This window comes from Rhipicephalus sanguineus, chromosome 5 (genome assembly GCF_013339695.2).
Source record: "Rhipicephalus sanguineus isolate Rsan-2018 chromosome 5, BIME_Rsan_1.4, whole genome shotgun sequence".
Classification (NCBI taxonomy): Eukaryota; Metazoa; Arthropoda; class Arachnida; order Ixodida; family Ixodidae; genus Rhipicephalus; species Rhipicephalus sanguineus.
In genome coordinates, this window is record NC_051180.1 from 132653081 (window position 1) to 132672008 (window position 18928).

An 18928-nucleotide genomic window follows, 5' to 3' on the forward strand; every position below is an offset into this window, starting at 1 on the left:
GAGACTTGGCCTAGTATTTATATACATTACGGAGAAGTTCTCTTCAGTGACGCTTCTTAGTGGTCTGTATATCTGCAATTTTATTACCGAGGGTGCTCTTAGAATGTCCCGAGCCGGCGCCGATGAAGTGAAAGATATGCCGTCGCCGGCGAGTCACAGCGTTCCCGGCCATTTTTTGGAATTTTCACTTTCGCTAACATTACGGTTATTTTGTGGAATGATCGTGACTTTGTTGAACGTTGTTGCTCTTCGGGAGTTACACAGAGGCCGATTTTGGCGAAAATAATTTATTTATTTATTTGATTTGCACACATAGACACACAAGGACACAGAGAAAAGAGCGAGAGAGCAAGCTGGCAACTGCCAACCTATAGGGGCACAACGCTTGCCTACTCTTTCGGGAGGAGGGAGGAGACAGAGGAAAGGAAGTTAGGAGGAGAGAAAGAGGAAAGAAGATAGGAGAGTAAACGAAAAAATTGACGAAGACTTGGATAAAAATAGGTAAACACACACACACAAAGAAAAACAAACACTTATAAGCGGGTGGCAAGATCCGCTTGGCCCATAAGGGTCAGCAGAGCTCGATGGGCCTGGTCGTGTCGAGATACACAACCTCTCGGAAAGAGGTCATCGTCAATGGTCGCGCACTTAAATCCGAGGAATTTATATTCCTTAATCAGCAAAGCCTGCTGCGTAACAAACGCGGGATAGTGTAATATAAGACGCTCAATTAAACAGGAAGTGGGTGCTAGAGCCGACGTTTCGATAAGTCGACGAAAGTTGTGTACCAACGTCCTCTCATGAATGCGGCCACCTGGAGTATAGTAGGGTATCATGTGCTTCCAAGTAATACTTTCCAGCTTTCATAAAAGAAAGTCCATCCTCTTCCTCTCCCGAAAGACTATGCGATATCCGCCACCAGCCATATCAAAGCATTGTTTGAATGGCATAAAAGTTTTAGCAGCCCTTGCTCTACCGGGAAGATGGAGGAAGAAAGAGCGGCCTGACTTACAACTTTTGTTGCTTCTTTTTCAACGCGTTGCACAATGCTAAAATTTTGCTTTCTTCATGCTGGAAATTGGACCTTCTTCCATGTTTTAAGCCGCCCAACACATCAGTCTACAGGAAACAACGTCCGTCATGCATTTTTATCCAGGCGCAATGAAATGTGGTAATGTTAAATGACAAGTTGCATAGATACAAGATCAGATTGTCATATTAGAAGCGGGTGATCGCCGACAAGCCCACAATCTAGAGGGCAAAAATTATTATAAAGCGGCGCATACAAATGTGCAATCGCACCGGGGCACCTTCAGGAGCCGCATTTCTGTACACTCGCCGTTGCCGCGTCTTTCACGTACAACGCCGCTGCCGCCACCGAAATCTGTAACTCATACCAAACTTCGCTTGAAAAAGTTTGAAAATAACACTAAAATACGGGCAGCTCAAGTTTCATTTAAGGGTAGTTAAAACATCCCCAACAAACAACGAATCTACAATTAAAAAAGGCCTCACGGAGCGCACGCTTTTCACATACGCATTCATGCAGATGACCATTTCCATAAAATTTAGCATTATTCGTCCGCGTTTTTCTCAAACGCACGCTTCATTTCTGCTGTTATGAAAAATAAAAGCAAATGATATACCGCTTTCAGTCGGACCAGGTGTTGCCGCGCAAATTTCTTTGCCCACCAGGAATCCAAAGGCACTTTAAGCGTATCTATCTATCTATCTATCTATCTATCTATCTATCTATCTATCTATCTATCTATCTATCTATCTATCTATCTATCTATCTATCTATCTATCTATCTATCTATCTATCTATCTATCTATCTATCTATCTATCTATCTATCTATCTATCTATCTATCTGCTGATGTTGTGGTCATTTCGTTCGCATGGTACGGCTTGACATGATTGTATGAACAAGACGAATGGCAGGCCATAATATCGTGGCTGTTTCACTAATTGATATGTACCACAATTGTCATGGCATAACATGAGTGTATGACGAAGAATAACAAATAACAACAGATGTCATAAAAATGATTTCATGCATATCATGTACGTGATGACTTACATGCCACGGTCACCGTGCTCTCGCGGACACCTCGTCAACTTGATATCTGCGAAAATTGGCACGGCATAATGCGATGTGTATGAAGAAGACAAATTTTAAGTCGCAGCATGAAAATCATGTAATGCACGCCTCATCATATACATGAAACGGTTTTGGTGCTCTCGCAGCCGTTTCGCTCACTTGGTGTACACCAAAACTGGTTTAGCGTGATGTCATTGTATGACGAATATTAATGACAGGCCATAAAATGAATAATATGATCTGTATATAATGTACGTCGTCACTTACATTAGGCGCACCCGGTGCTCTGAAGGCAGTTTCTTTAAGTTGATATATAGGGACATTGGCGTGAATTGACGTGAGGCTGTGACGAACATGAATGACATGTTATGGCACGAATATCGTGTGATGTGCACTGCTATTTACATGATACGGTCTTAGTGCTTTCACGGCCGTTTCACTAACTTTCTATATGCGAAAATTAGCATGGCATGGCATGTGTGTACGAAGAGCATATACGACAGGTGATGATATGAATGTCTCATACATCCTGGCGTACACGACAAGGTACAATCATCATGTCACAGTGGTCGCTCTATTACCTTGCTGTATACTAAAGTGGGCATTGAATGACGTCCGTTTATAACGAACATGAACGCGACATGCATGTCATCTGTGTCATAACATCAAATGAATAACACAATTGGCATGATGCAAACGTCCTCAAGCCATCGCGGTCGCATCATTAGCATGATATAAACCAGAATGTACATACATGCATGACAAACGCACTATAGTGACTTGTAATTACATGAATGCCTTCGCTTGTCTGAAAGCCAAACAATGTAATATACGGAGCAGCTCACTGGATGCGTGGATATAAGTTTGTTGAACGTCCGGCGACGTTTCACCCAGCCCAGGCTTAAAACGTCAAAAGCCTGCCTCAAATCCGCCTCACAGGCGTGCTGAACTGCCCACGTCTGGAAGCCTATATCTGAGCTGCGCAGATATGCTGTTTTTTCGTCTTCTTTCACAGCGGTTGCGTTCATTATCTAGTGGCTTGTTTTCTATTGGAAAGCATTGTAAGGGTGCATTGATTCTTTAGCTCATGATTTCCTCTCTGAATGGGTGCCCTACATTGCCTGAATGACCTTCCTCTGTTGTTAGCTTTCTTACTGCTCTCTAACTGCCGTTAAAGATTTATTCCCTTGAGCAATTTACTTCCATTTCTAATCCTCTTTTCTTTCCCGCTTAGTGTCGTTCTAAGCATACGAGGTCATATTTTATCCGCCAGGCTTCGGTATTCGTTCCAAGCGCCTCCGTTCTTAATGCTATGATAGGTGCCACTTCGCCCACGGCCGTGTCATTCAAACAGCCTGCAGCCCTGCACTGCTTCACCACAGGGTCATGTATACGCAACCATACTTGGCCCGAGCAGAAGCTCATCGAATTCGTTGGCAGTCAACGCAACTTCAGGGAGTCCCAGTTCCTCCCTCGGCCCCCTCCCCACTCCTGCTACCTTGTCCTTGTTCTGAGCCTTAGGCTGCTGCAATAATCTCCACCAAGCAATTCTGGATAATTCTGGATAATTCTGGACACCCTGTGGGGTAAACTGTGCGCTGCAAGCTTATACGTAGCGTCTGAAAAACCGGGCATGCAGAAGAGAGACAGAAGATGCACTGCAGGATCAATTCCACTAGCATCGACTCTTTCGGAACGCGCCGTTGTCGTCGGCGGCTTGGGCAAGTGATCCAGAGGAGACATACACATAGCGAGAGCTTTGCAACACAGTCAGTACGTCGGGCGCGTGGCGAATCGATTGGTCCGGGATATCTGCATACGCTTTGTAATTACCATGCCGGGAGTGGAGAGGTTGCCGTCAGCAGCCACTCATCGCGATCCCTCTGCGTGGCGGTCAATAGCGGTATTATACAACTTCGCCCGCGGTAGTTGTGTGACGGTGGTGGTCGTCCCACGACCACCGTCGCCACCACCATGCGGGGAGGTGCAGAAACTAGTCGAAGTGCGGCGATTGTCTGCCATACGAGTATAACGACGTGCTTTAGGCGAGAACCAGTGATGAAATACGAAATAAGCGTATACGAGCAGCGTATGAGCTATCGGTGTGCAAGTAATGTCAGATATTAGAGGATAAGAGGTGGATGGAAAGGGGGAGTTGGGAATCACGGCAAGGTTATTGGACGTCAGCAAAAAGGCGCCAACAAAGACTACCCGAAGGGGCTTTCCTCACACCTCGCAATGGGCTCGCAATAAAGGGCCCGAAGGAGGAAAAAGAGATATCCCCGTTGGTTTCAAGGCATGATGCGAGGCAGCACGCAAATGTTGAGCAGCTCAGCGCGACACTCCGTGTTATTTCATTGTCATTTTTGTGTCTCTCAAAGCCGTATATTCCCAGAGCTCCCGGTCACATCTGTGAGAAACAGTTGAAGAACTCGTCCTATTAAGACTGGATACCTCTGGTTCTTATATTCCTAATGAAAGACTGCGGGATGGCTCTTCCAAGAAGCGCCCAAGGTGGCGCGTGAAAAGACGAACATTTCAGCCTATGTTATCAGGTGCATTGTTATAGCTAGCCAATTTAAGGAACTTGGTAGAGCTTCAGCCTGCCTTGCGATTACAGCAGTCGAACGCAAGGCCTTCGGGGCACACATGTGCAAGCACAAATAATCGATCGAAGAGGGAGGGTGAGGAGAAGCGGCGTTGCGAGTGTTTGTTTGTAGCTTATTTGGAACAGCGGTCGTTCTCATACATGTTATTCAGGATGAAAAAATCCGTAAACAGGGGGTGGGTGTTCGAACCGACGTTTCGACAGTGAACTTGTCCTCTTGGAGCCTTGAAGAAGACAAGTCCACTTGTCGAAACGTCGGCTCGAGCACCCAGCCCCTGTTTACGGATTTTTTTTATCGCAAGCTTCCAATTTCCACTTCCTGCCGTTTTTTTTTTGCTATTCAGGCGTAAATTTCGGGAATATATTGTGAGGTGTTGTGCACCGCCATTGTGAGCGCTAGAAACGGCACGCATTAAAGGAAAAGCGACTTTGCGCTCACATGAAACTTTTACATTGTTATATCGATAATTTCTTCTCGGTTTCGTTGAACAAGCACCGGTAATTTTTATAACAGAGTGTAATGTCGGGCTAGTTGATATTTTAACATTATATTCACCGTTAATAGCGCAAGAGACCAGGACAACACAAAGGAAGACAAGCGCAGGCGCAAACTCTCAACTAATTTTATTGAAGGCAGGCGCAGGTATGCGCCAACGAGCTGCACAGGCGCATTGTTGAAATGGACAATGGAAATTAGCAAACAAGAACATGTTAAACGACGCGCCAAAGAATTTTTTTCTGCGCTGCACAGTGCAATTCATATTGGAGTTGGAGGGACGACTTGAAAGTGGTGTACTTTGCTCGTCGGTGGTGAGAAAACAAAAACGCGTTTTAACGCACCCTGTTCTTCTACCCGATATTGCGAAGCGGATCAAAGTGTATAGGCTATATTCCTAGATTTTTTTGTGGGTCAGCAAGAGAGTTCTCTTCCGTGAGCTCATTAACGCTGTTGAAATTAATCTGCAATTTATAAATTTACATTTTTTATAGGCAATTTCTAGGCAATATATGCTTTTTCACTTCTTGCGTTTTTTTCTTCTATGTATTGTCTGTGAACAAGCATTTGTATATTGGATTCATCTGTGCGTTACCAAAGAAATGTTATGTTGTTACCATGTAACCACATCGCTCTAACCGGCCCTCCCGGGCCATTTCTCACAAATTTCCGCAGAAATAGGCACGTGTCTTTATACTCCTTCTGGATGTGTACAACAATCTATATTTGTTTTATATTATTATTATTATTATTATTATTATTATTATTATTATTATTATTATTATTATTATTATTATTATTATTATTATTATTATTATTATTATTATTATTATTATTATCTTCTTATTATAATTCTTGACCGTGAGCCCCGCGATGTGGCTCAAGGTCAACAAGATATGTGCTATCCTTCTGCTATATAGCTTTGTTAGAAATACAGCTCGTTCGTTTAACCGTGACCTTTAGTTCGAAAACGGCTGCCAGGCAGGAGGCAGATGAAATAGAAGTAACACGAAGCGGCAACGTGATGTTAAGGCTGTCTCTAACTGTAAAACAACAAATAAATGCTCTCGTAAGCGTTGTTCGAAACACGTATCATGAAATGTAAACTCGTATGTTACACGGCAGTTTGAAATATACAAAGCAGGACGAACGCGCGCACCTGTTTCCTTCGCGTAAAGATTGTATGATGCACGCACCGAAACTCTTTAACATTAAAATTGGCAGGTGACATGGAAGTTTTGCATGCAAGTTTCTGAATACTGTATAAGCTTCCTTAGGGGCTTCTTATGTTTCATTGCTTCCTAACACTTCTTGTTTCGGCTGTGTTTCTGCACTTTCGGTGTCTCGTTTTATTGGTATGAGTTCTTCGTTTTTTAGCCTGCGAATGAAACAATTTCGGTATACATCCCATTAACGAAACGGCCAGGAGAGCACAAAGTCGTAGGCGTCTAGATAGATAGATAGATAGATAGATAGATAGATAGATAGATAGATAGATAGATAGATAGATAGATAGATAGATAGATAGATAGATAGATAGATAGATAGATAGATAGATAGATAGATAGATAGATAGATAGATAGATAGATAGATAGATAGATAGATAGATAGATAGATAGATAGATTCAAAGTCGCAGAAGTTTGCTAAGAAATGCATCCCATTTAAAACAAGATAACTACACATTTCCTGGAAGAAAACTTGTATAGAATGGAAAAAAGGTTGCTTTTGTAAGGAAGGATAGCCCAGATTAACAGTGACTGGCGGACACTTACAGTAATTTAACCACCCCTGCTCATTATTTTACACCACTAATCAACATTCAGCAATGCTAATACTTTGCAGTAATTCTACCAACCGAAACATGCCCATAGTTTGCCATGTTAGCACTAACCGACATTTGGGAAAAGTTTGCCGTTTTCCACTAACCGATGTTTGCGTATACTCTGCCATTTTTCATTAACCGACATTTGCCAATACTGCGCCAAATTTGCACTAACCGACTTTTGGTTATAATTTGCCATGTTTCCACAACTCATATTTGCCGATATTTGCCATATTTTCACTAACCAACATTTTCCAATATGTTGCCATGTTTGCACTAACCGGAGTCTGCTGATATTTGCGATATTTTCTCTAACCCTCATACACCGATAATTTGCCGCCTTTCCACTAAGCGATATTTGCCCATCTTTCCACTATCCTACATTTGCCAGTATTTTGCCTTTTTCTACTGGCCGAAATTTGCAAAGTAGCCAACATTTGCAAGTAATTTTACACCTTTCCATTGACCGACATTTGCCCATACTTTGCCATCTATGACCCACATTGGCTAACTTTAAAGCAGTGCTGACACAAAATTTTGTAGGCGAGATAACTTATTGGATATACTCGTGTGGACTCATGCGCATCTTGTACAAAATATAAGCGGATAACATAGGTCAGAATATATTTATAATCACCTTTACATTGCCTGTCACGAAATTACACGCAAAACACGCCACCTCACGACATCGGCACCAACTTGGTTTTATCGTAAACGACCAATACCCAGCTGCTTCACGAGTTTGTGTTGGCTGTGTTGCTGCTTGTGAGTGCTCTCTTCTAGCACTCCTCACCAACGGAAAAAGGGAGCACCTCCTTTCTGAACTTGTACGGGAGTACAAAGGCTGACGTCCTTGCCTTGGCACTGAATTGTTCGGGGGCCACGCATATTTAAAACATCCCAGAGGGGATTACAGCAACAGCCTTCGTTGAAAAGAGTTGTCAACATGGTGCTTATGTGCACGCTGTTTTTTTGTGCTCAGGTACCCAGCTATCTTTACATGAAGACCCCTCTAGGTCCCGCCTCGCTCAGTGCTCTCAGAAACCGAACGTGTGACAGGGCTCTATAAAAGCCTCCCCACATAAATAACCGTCATGCGATCGAGGAAACCATGTTTTCAGCAGGGATAAACGGGTAGTTAGTTAAGTATTGCGACAGAAAAAAGAAGTTAAATTTTTGTGTCAGTACTCCTTTAACTCATCATCAGCCAGCACCAGCCGAGATCTACAATCGTTAACCCAGCAATACATTAGCTGTTGCTGGTAGTACGCAAATATACACGGTAGGTGTACTTGATAGAAAGTATAAATCGCAAACCTTTACAAAACGTGTGTTCAGAGCCACATCTAGTTGCTCTCAAGGAAGGAATACATAGACAAACAGGAGCTGCACCCCAACTAATATAACAAATATTCCAGTAATAATGTTATAATTTGTCGCGCTGCTATGCTCGAGGGGGCTGGTTTGATTCCCGGAATCGGAGGAAGCCAAATTTAATCGGGAGTCCTCCACTACGGTGTAACTCATAGTCATATCGTGGTTTCAGCACGTAAAACCTCCGAAATTGTTCTGGGTATTAAATATTATTATTATTATTATTATTATTATTATTATTATTATTATTATTATTATTATTATTATTATTATTATTATTATTATTATTATTAGAAAGTTATAATATCCAGCTCAGAAAAGCGTGTAGCGCATGAATTATTCGTTTATATTGGCGAAATTAGCCACAATCAGCAATTGTCAAAGAAGTAATTCTAACAAGAATTATTATGACGGCGTAATGCTTCAAATATGATTAGTACAGAGAACATTTACAAGAGAACTTACAATTAGTCTCGCGTCGAATAAAGATCGCTTCATTATCGAAGGTTCCCCTGCGTGGCCGCGTTGCTGATAGAATAGACACAAATCAAATTCAGCGGGACGCTGTTCAAAAGTCGATTCGAAGTCTGCATTTGTTTTCCGCTGCTCGGTGTCGGCATTATGTAGGGTGGCGTTGTCACACAAGTATTTTATTTTGACGCAAAGTCTTCACGGAAATTGTTCGCGTGACTCTATATCCCCAGTGCTTCGGTCCCATTCACTGCACGTATCAGACGAATGTTTATACCGCGATCGAGGGTTTGCGCGCTTACGCAAGAGGAAATCTGTGTAACTTCAACGCGCTCTCCTAAGAACGTGGACCACCAATCCAAACTATGCGCATGTATTTAATAAATAAGTGTCTGAAAACGACCTTCCGCTTTTTCTTGTTGAAAAAGAATGCCGTCTTACTAGTAGAAACGTTATAATCTTGAAATGATTGTGTAATTTGTACAGCAATGTAGGTGGTAGTCACTTTCAGAAAGATCAGCCATGTTCACATTAATTAGCTCATTCGGATTAACACAAGGAAAGGGCCATGCGGTGCTATGTTTCCACGACTTTCTGTGATGCATACGCAACGTCTCCTGCAGGCTGGAGAAACCAATAAATAAATGTGGAACGCAAACTGTAATATATTTTACCACGAAACGCTTTAGCAATCGGTAACTTCTGATCCGTCGTGCGAAACTCCGCAGGTAACTATGCGCCATAGAAATTGAGCAAGCCCCACTACCGAGTACAGCAGGTGCGAGCGTTGAATGAGAACTCTACTAGGCGAAATAGAGCAGGTGAAACACGTGTAAGAGATAGAAAGAGAACGAAAGAGAGAGACGAAGAAATGAAAAAGAAAGAGAGAAAGAAAGCATTAGAAAGAAAAACACGGAGAAAATAAAGAGAAATAAAGGGAATGCAGATGTAAAAAGACGGACAGAGAAAGACATGGAAGGAGAGAGAGAGAGAGAAACAGACACGAAAAAGAGATGGAAAAAACAGAGAGCAAGACAGAAAGAGAAAGAAAGAGACAAAAAAGAAAACAAAGAAATATCGAGACAAAGAGAAAGGGAATAAAGAGGAATAAAGATAGAGGGAGCGAGAAAGGAGACGCAGTAGGTACACTGCAAAAAATCTGGCCCCTAAACACGGACAAAGCTGAAGGTATAGCGGTGCCGAGCACTTTTCCGCGATCCGAATTAAACGATTTCTCTAAAAAGGAGTCTTCTTACGAAGTGCTTTCGTTACCACAGATAAAACAAAGCACTCCGTCCCTTTGTTTGAATGAGAACACTGTTCCGTGACCAGAATAAAACAATTTCCTTCAAAGAAGGTCTTCTTACGTACCTCCTACGTTAAGATACTAAAGAAAGGTCTGCCCGTACTGTCCAATATAATACGGCCCATTTGCCTTAATGCAAAATAATGGTTTTGTACCACAACTGCACCATAAAATCCCATAGAAGCTTTGCCACCTATGCAGGTGGCAGTCTCAGTATACGCTGGCAACAATTGAGCGGAGGTCGACCAGTCCACTAGCCACATACGTCCACGTACACATTCGGTATGGGTCTGTGGTTGTTGTTTCAAGCAGATGCTTCCTGACGCATGAACCATAATTCCAATAGTTTTCCTCCACCTTCGTTCCTGAGCCAGCATCGTCGCATTGTTAAAGTTGAAGCTATAACCTGTCGTCTAGCAGTATTCAACAAGCTGTCTTAAAATGCGCTCCATGGGTGGCTTTAGCAACATTCCCACTTTGTGTTCTTTGAACGTCTTTGGCATTTTCCTGCCCGATTCGCCGATGTAAGTGGTGTCGTGAACCCCACAACGTACTCTGTAGAGTACCCTGCTCTAATCATCCGCAGGTGTGCGGTCTTTGGGCGTTGTGAACACATGTCCTAAGGACAAGGTATACACAAACACCGCCGAAGATTAGAGCGGGATCATCTACGAAGTACAATATGGGGATTGCGACACAACTTGCATAGGTGAAATGGGTTGAAGAAGGTAATCGAAGGTTAAAGAACACAAAGAGGATGTTGTGAAAACCACCAATGCAACATGTTCTAAAACGGAGCTTGTTGAACGCTGCTGAATGACAAGGCATAACTTTGACCTAATCAATTCGACGATGCTACCTCGTGTACAAAGGCCGGAGGAAAAGAAAAATCTTGGAATCATGGTTCATTCATCACGGCGCATTGGCTTGCAACAACAACAGCAGCCCTCTACGAGATGCTTACAAGGAAATGTGCGACTAATGGACTGGTCAAACTCCGCTTATATTTGGCAGCGCATATTGAGAATGTCGCCTGCATAGGTGGCAAAACTTTCATGTCATTTTGTTAATAATTGTTGTGTTAAGTCAAAGTAAACATTTTACAACCAAGCTACACATCCCGAGCTGGTAGATGTGGGGGTAGCATGCCATGTGTAGATGCACTGTACTGTGTGAACTTGCTGATGACGGAAGCATACCTGCTGCTTCATGCCAAATAAACAGTGAAGTACACTACTACATGCTTCTTTAAATGCCACTTTGGCAGATGTATTCAGGAACATATTTGTCAAAAGTGTTGCAAGCTTGCTTATGAAACTGTGTGCACGGCCCATGGACATCTCCACTTCGCTCCTTTCTGTACGTCTGAAAAGGAAGTGAAAGAAAACACCTAGAGCAACAGCAATGTTCAGAATTTATACACATTTAAACATTGCCATGGTGCATGTGCACATGGCCTCCCTTAGCATCACTGTTTCAGAAATCAAAAAAGCAGAAACGGTATTTTGCAGATACTTCTGGACTCGTTCTGATCATATGAAGAACAAGCAGCATGATTTCACGAAAACTTATTGCTATAGTACACAAGAATTCAGGGTTAAACACACTACGTTCTAACTGCAAGAGTATTTATTTACGTGCATTACCAATTCTATTCAATTATTGTCGTGATGTTGAAGCAAAAGTCTTAACAGTTACAATTTTTGTACTTAATGCCACCGAGAAGGCCGAGAATTATGTGGGTGAAGAAATGAAGAACTGCGCATGTGTAAAATGGAATCAGCTCGCACAAGGCGAGGCAAATTGTAGACCACTGCGAAGGGCTACTGCTGCAGTGCACATATAATAAGGCTGAAGATGACAAAGATTAAAGCGTAAACGTAAAGGATGAGAATTAAATTGAGAAGCAAGGCTTGCTGTCAATAGCTCTTGAATTCTATCAGAAAACAACATGACAGTTGTATATCCTGTAGATCTTAACGCGACAAAAGTTGAGCTGAAGATGGCAGCTTGAATGAATGTCAAACCATTGAACAAAGCGTGTTGTTGGAGCCAATGTTTCAACAAATTGATATGTCTAAGTTGTTGCAGCAACCTTGATGCAATTCGTTGCCCCTCTAAAGAGGAGTCCTCTTGTTGAATCACTAGCTCCAACAACATTCGTTGTTCAACAATTATTTCATGAGCTGTACATCTCCTTACATTCATTACAAACCTCTACTGTACCAAATGCTACTATGGTAATGATAGTGGGTGCAATACTTAAGCTGCAGTGTCATAAGCAGGTGACTGGCTATTCAACTCTTTAAATATACCAGATTCATAAAGAGTGCAAACCATGAGGCAAGCACAACACGAAGAACAAGTGTAAGGAAATTGAAAGAGGTTAACTTTAATAAACAAGGTATGGAATTAGTCATCCCCATTTTAAGTATAAAAGGTGGTTTTTTAACGAACTCCTTTGCTGTTGAAAAAGATCATGCTGCTAAAAACATCATACCTGTAGTCAAGTGATAATTTCCAGGACGAAATTTCGTGATGCTGAGAGCATGCATTAAACTTTATGCACGATAAGCGTTAGGTGCAATGTCAGAGAGGTGGAGATGATTTAATGGATAGCAAATACTAAAAATGAAAAGCTCTGAGTAACTATCGCAAGAATAAGGACGAAGTAAGGAGGGAAGCATATGATAAGCTAGTGCAATGTCTGAAGCGAGTTAATCTTGTCTTAGAATATGCAGTCATAAAGTGAGATCCAGTAAGTAGGCGTCACATGCACTGGTTATGAGAGAGATATGGAAATGACGGACCACCTTTTAAATAAATGTAAAAATGTCCACCCATGTGCGTGTTGGGAACTAGCTCTCATGAAGCCCTAGGCTTAGAGAAAGCTTGATAAAGATTAACACATCCACAAGAGAAATCAGTAAAAGACAGATGGAGGATTGGTAGTGGAAAAGCAGCGAGAACAGCCAAAAACAAACTTGCAGGGTCCTTATGTACAATGCCGAAAAATAAGCTACCTATTATAAGTTTTTTTAAGGAAAGAAATTTAATTCAGGTAGGAAAGGCATTAAGCCAATTCAAAAATTGAGCTTGGCCACTTGCATGTCAATGCTTCGCTTTAAAGGGAACACACATAGCATCCATCCATCTACAGATGTGAAACTGCGTCATGCAAGATAACTTATACAAAGTTATTGTTTGAGCAATTAGAGCAAAATATTTCAGGAGAGCACCTAACTGGGCTGGTTAGTACATGATTACAACGGGAAGAAACAGCGCTGGGCACGGGACGGAAAAAAAGGTAGACGAAGGCGACAGCACCATCGTCTATTGTTCTTCGTCCCGTGTCCAGCGCTGTTTGTTCCCGTTTTAATGCAGAATATTTCTTTCTTTAATCTGAAGATGGCAGTGTTTCATGGCTAAAATGGTTTACTAATTTGCATTTCAAGTTACATTTTTTCAGCCGTAAGGAAACACTGCAAAATGCTGAAGTTCTAATGTTAACATTTATCAGGAGAAAGACTAATTCTTTCTTATGGAATACCGAAGGTTTATTTCTAAAGTTCATTCCCTTTGTATTTTGTGCTGTTACCTTGTCATTTTCCTTAAGACGGTTGTTAGATGTTCTTGGTTTATCTTGTGTTTTGTATATGTTATGCTCCTGTTTTTGCTTAGCAAGATCATTTTATATGTAACTTATCACTGTAGCCCACTTTGCAATACTGCTTACTGGTGTCAGCAGTATTGTCAAGTAATAAATAAATAAGTAAATAGATATCCACTTTGTCATAAAACTACTATGAAAACAAAATAATCAGAAATGTTCCACCCAAACTGTAACAGTCGGAAAAAATAGCTTTTGACCCATATTGCAGCTTAGCTTTTGCTATGTAGCATTCCAAACAGAAATGTCGCCAAGACATTATTGTGTGGTATACTTTGCTAGCAATTTATATTCCATTTAAAAAATATATACTGCTTGGTTGTAAGCAAGGAAAAATTTACTGAAGTGAATAATCCCTAGCCTGCACAGAGTCTCGTTCCTTGACCTTCGCTGCACAGCACATTGGCACAAGATTCACGCGGGTGCCCCTGTGCTCATATAGTGCAAGTCTAAATGTTGCAGATTTAAGCAATACTTCTGTCTGAAATACCATGCAAGAACAATGATGTGCTGTGCAGTGAAGGCAAAGCTCCAAGAAACTTCCCACAGCCTTGTTATTTTTCATTTGAAAAAATTATTTTTCGCTTGAAGATAATATTACACCTTAAAAACTTTGTCTAAATTATCGCACGAGGAAAGCACACTATGATGTGTAGGCAACATTTTAGCTGGGATTGCTACACAGTGAAAGAGAGCCCGCAATATGGGTTCAAACACTACTTCTTCCAAGTGCCAATTTTGAAGACATTTTTGCTTCTTTTTGCCAGCAGCATTTTCAACCCTTGGTATATGCACTGAACGCATACTGTGAATATATTTCACATAAAACATTCAGTCTTTTTTACAATGTACTTAAAAATGGTGCATTTTGCAATGTTTCCTCACGACTGCAAATAGCATAAATTGAAATCGAAATAAATTCGACTATCAAAGTCATGAAAGATTGGTGACTATGTTAAAGAAACAAATGCTTTGTAGTAATAGCTCGACGCAATAACCATGTGTCAATTAATTTGCCTGACACAGCTTCATTTCTGCATGCGAAGTTTGAAAGGTCTTTGCTGCATCATGCAATTTTTTCCCCGAAAATAACGGTTGAATGACTACTTCCCACACTGAAACATAACAGCACCAGTTTTACAAAATATTGGAAATGGTCAAAAAACGACCTGGCACACTGGCATGAAATGACCCAAATAGGTACTAAAATAAAACAGTGTGCACTGTCAGACACTAAAATGAAGCACTAATCTGCTTGTATTGCTAAATTACTTCAAAACCCTGCTCTGAATAACTGCCCACAAGAAGTTGATTGCGAAAAATTTACTTTAACCTCTGACCTATTTTTATCTATCTCTAGTATAATGACTCCTAACCTTCGGCACACACACAAAGGCACAAAGCATTTCATATGGTTCAATGCCTTCGAACAGTACGGAAGGTCATATGTTAAGAAATAGCGTAAAATCTGGACTAATTTTAACCAGCTATGTTTTTATAACATGCAAACATCGAGAAATACACAATAATTTAGTAACTCGCCCCCTCTAAAAGTGTTGCTGTCACAGCTCCAAATTCCATTCACCAGCTATACTGGCTAAAATATTAAAACACAGCTGAATTTCCATCTCAATGGTGGATGCACACAAGTCTACAATAATTTAGTAACTCGCCCCCTATAAAAGTGTTGCTGTCACAGCTCCAAATTCCATTCACGAGCTATACTGGCTAAAATATTAAAACACAGCTGCATTTCCATCTCAATGGTGGATGCACACAAGTCTACACGAACAGGCATGCACTTTAGATTGAGTTCACAAGCCAGATATCCGGTAATGCTGCCGTTGGAGAACGTTGCCAAGTGTATGAGCTGGACTACTACATAAGCTAAAATGGATGCTTGTGTGTGTTGGTATGACAGAGCGTAAACAAAGCAGTGCAGAAGACTGAGCACACGAGCACAGCACTGTTTGTGTCTTCCTTTTTCTTGTGCTCCGTCTATTGCGTTTTTTTACACTAATGCATTAATTGTGGAAACAACTGGCTGCCGCAATTTGGTCATCTAGGTCGAAGTTTTTGGGCCTTGTAGCAGAGTAAAGAGCTCTGTTGTGAAAGCAAAGGTGTAACAATATTGCACTACAAATCAGACAATACAAAGCATCGATAAGAATGTTCAGCCAAAATAAAAGGCTTCTGCAAAATGTTTAAGACACATACTCACAGGTTAATGCTCATTCACAGCTTCTACGGCAGCCCCATGATTTCTGTGCGTCCATCTGTGCGTGCCTTCCTTCCGCCTTTGGGCAAGTTCGTGTAGAATGTCTGCCAGGAAAACAAAAACATCAGAAACAAGTCGACTTTTTTTAGCATGCCTCACATAACCCAAATTAAGTTTTCTCTCCCCATAAGGTAGCTGTTTAGAAAGCATCCAAAAGCCGCGGCTTTGTCTATGTATAGCTCATAACCAATTAGTAGCATCCAACACGACACCTGGTCATTGTCAAAGCATACGAGACAAGAAACTGAGACAAGTATAAGCAAAGAGCAAGCGGCTATATTTCGCCATTATATCGTTTCCTAATCCAGCCCGATGCATTCATCGCTTAAATTTAATTTACACTGCTATATTGGTGTTCGACCTAAACTTACTTTCCAAATAACTCACTAGATAACCTATTTCTCTTACGCACTATATGAATACATGTTAAAAAGATGGGGCATGCAAACATGGACACAAGAGAGTCAAGACACCTAAAACGCTGAGATCACTAACTGGAGGCTCATCACCTAATCTACCTTTACATTGTCGAGAGCGTAAATGCACGCCAGAATTCGATGAATGCAGTTTTGTACAAGCACATGAATGAAGAAATGCGTCCAAATGTCGAGGCCTGGCATATCAATAATGGCAGTGCACAAGAGAGCAAACCGTCGATTAACTAGCATAAAGAAGAAATCAAATGCTTGAGCAGTTATCTCTCACGTAGACTATCGCGCGTGCCAGATTGATAGGTATCGCCTCTTGCCTGGGCATGCACAGATAACTTTCTGTGTCTACTTTATTTTGTGCCACTGTCCACCTTTCCAGTTGGCGTTAGTGGTGTCTTGGTTTCTCTCTTGTGTCCATGTTTGCATGCCCTGCCTTTTTAACATGAATACCTACCAACCAGCTCAGCTGTCTGTTATACTAAATATGTATACAATCTAGAATTACCACTCTGTCTACTTGCTGATGTAATAATAACAATGGGGTTCTGTATGTAAACGTGAAATTAAAAGCACAGGAACCTCTAGGATTTGCACCTCCACCGAAAGTGCAACCACTCCATCAAGGATCGAACCCACACAGTTCAGATCAGCAGCTGACCATTATAACCACTGTATTGCAGCGGGGGATGTTCACTTGGTAATGTAGGTTAATGTTAAGGATTATGGAAAGAGCTGTAGGTTGAAGAAAGACATGCAATTAAGCAAAGAGCTGCAGACATTATGCAGTTTTGATATTTCTGTAATCCAAAGGGCTGGTGCTCAGGGCATGCACCTAAGGAACTCCTGTTCAGCGTCTCTTTTCGAACCAAAGCTTAGCAGAATTGATGTTCCTGTCTAGATATGCCCCTGAAAACCACAGTTAAATAGCTGCAAAGTAAACACTAGAAGACAGAAAAAAATCCATCACTTGTACGATATTAAATACATCAAGATGCAAATACACCAAACACCCTGGACTGTGAAACGCATTGATTGAAAAGATATCAGTTAAACAAAGCAGCATAGCAATGAACTTCCATGTAGCTGCCACGCGGCAAAAAGCAGGTGGCTCTGGTGCCATGAAAAATCTATAATAACACTTGTTGAATATAGCAGGATGTTTTGTATGATAAATGTATAAATTACCACTCACAGAAGCTGACATGCTATTTTAAAAATTCAGCATTGCAAAAAATAAAGCAAGAACACCACATGACGTGTGAATTTACCATTCGTAATTTAAGGCTAAAGGGCCCCTAAACAACCCCGGAGTCTAAAATTCGTGACAACTGCACGCTTGTACAACGTGAACATGTTGTCACATGAATTTTTTGATTAAGTGGTGTAATAATGAAGCCACAGGGGATAGAACAAACATTCCAGCTGGTTTCAGTTTCTCGCTCAGCCTGACCATCCTGAAGAGGGGCTTCCTCGGTGTGCCACTGTGCCAGAGGAAGCACAGTCAAAGCACTGGCGAGATAAACCAATTCGCAACACTTGTGACAACCATAGATGCTGCATCATCACAAGCCAAAATGCCGTTTCGTATTGCAGAGGACTATTCAACAGTCAGCGTTACCTAATGTTGCTCATAGGCAACATTACACCACTTCGCTAGCAAAGAGGACTGGTCAAGCGCTGAAGAGGAGGCGCGGTTATTGTTTTTAGAAGTGGAGTGTCTGACATTCGCACAATGTGATTCCTGCGGCCCTCTGTACGAATTAGCGAGCTTGTTTGGGAGGTGTAAAAAAAAGAAGTCGGAGCCTGCCGACTGGCCCTTTAAGAGAATGTAAATATACGCTAGAAGGAAGTACACTTGTAGACATATCACTGTAAGCTATAAAAAACAGGCAATTAACATGCTCAATCGGTGCAGCATAGGGATGTCTCACACCTTTGCAAGAACTTTGCTATGGTGGCTGCATGTTTGTGTAGGCCAGAAGCAGCAGGCACGTGGCTTCCATGAATTTGACCCGTTCGTTGAAGGGAAACTGCTGCTCACATCCTTGTAGCACTGCTTTTTGAAGATGCTTCCTGCGATAACAAAATGACCACAACACAATTATGGTCTGCAAATATCGACAGATGGCCTACATTGCTGCCCTTTCTCATTAAATTCAGCTCTAGACTAAACACTGCAATAGCGGCATCCTCCTACATTACAGGGCATCATACTGCTTTCCTTGACCTGGTTTTTAGTTCAATAATTGTTTTCACCCATAACAGAATGTAGCACTAGTAAAGATTCGGTTGGGGAGGGTGCAGTCGTAAAGTGTGTATGCAAAGTAAGAATATGAAAAAAAAAACAATGGCATAATTTCACATAAG

General features: G+C 41.5%; 1 long non-coding RNA gene across 1 annotated transcript; it reads right to left on the reverse strand.

Annotated features, from left to right (window-relative positions):
* Window positions 1–11423: 11423 nt before the first annotated feature.
* LOC125758563 (uncharacterized) lies at window positions 11424–16211 on the reverse strand. Its single transcript, XR_007416224.1, has 2 exons — window positions 16074–16211; window positions 11424–11547 (listed from the first exon to the last, which is right to left on the reverse strand). It is a non-coding gene; the product is annotated as an uncharacterized LOC125758563 (long non-coding RNA).
* Between the last annotated feature and the right edge of the window lie 2717 nt (window positions 16212–18928).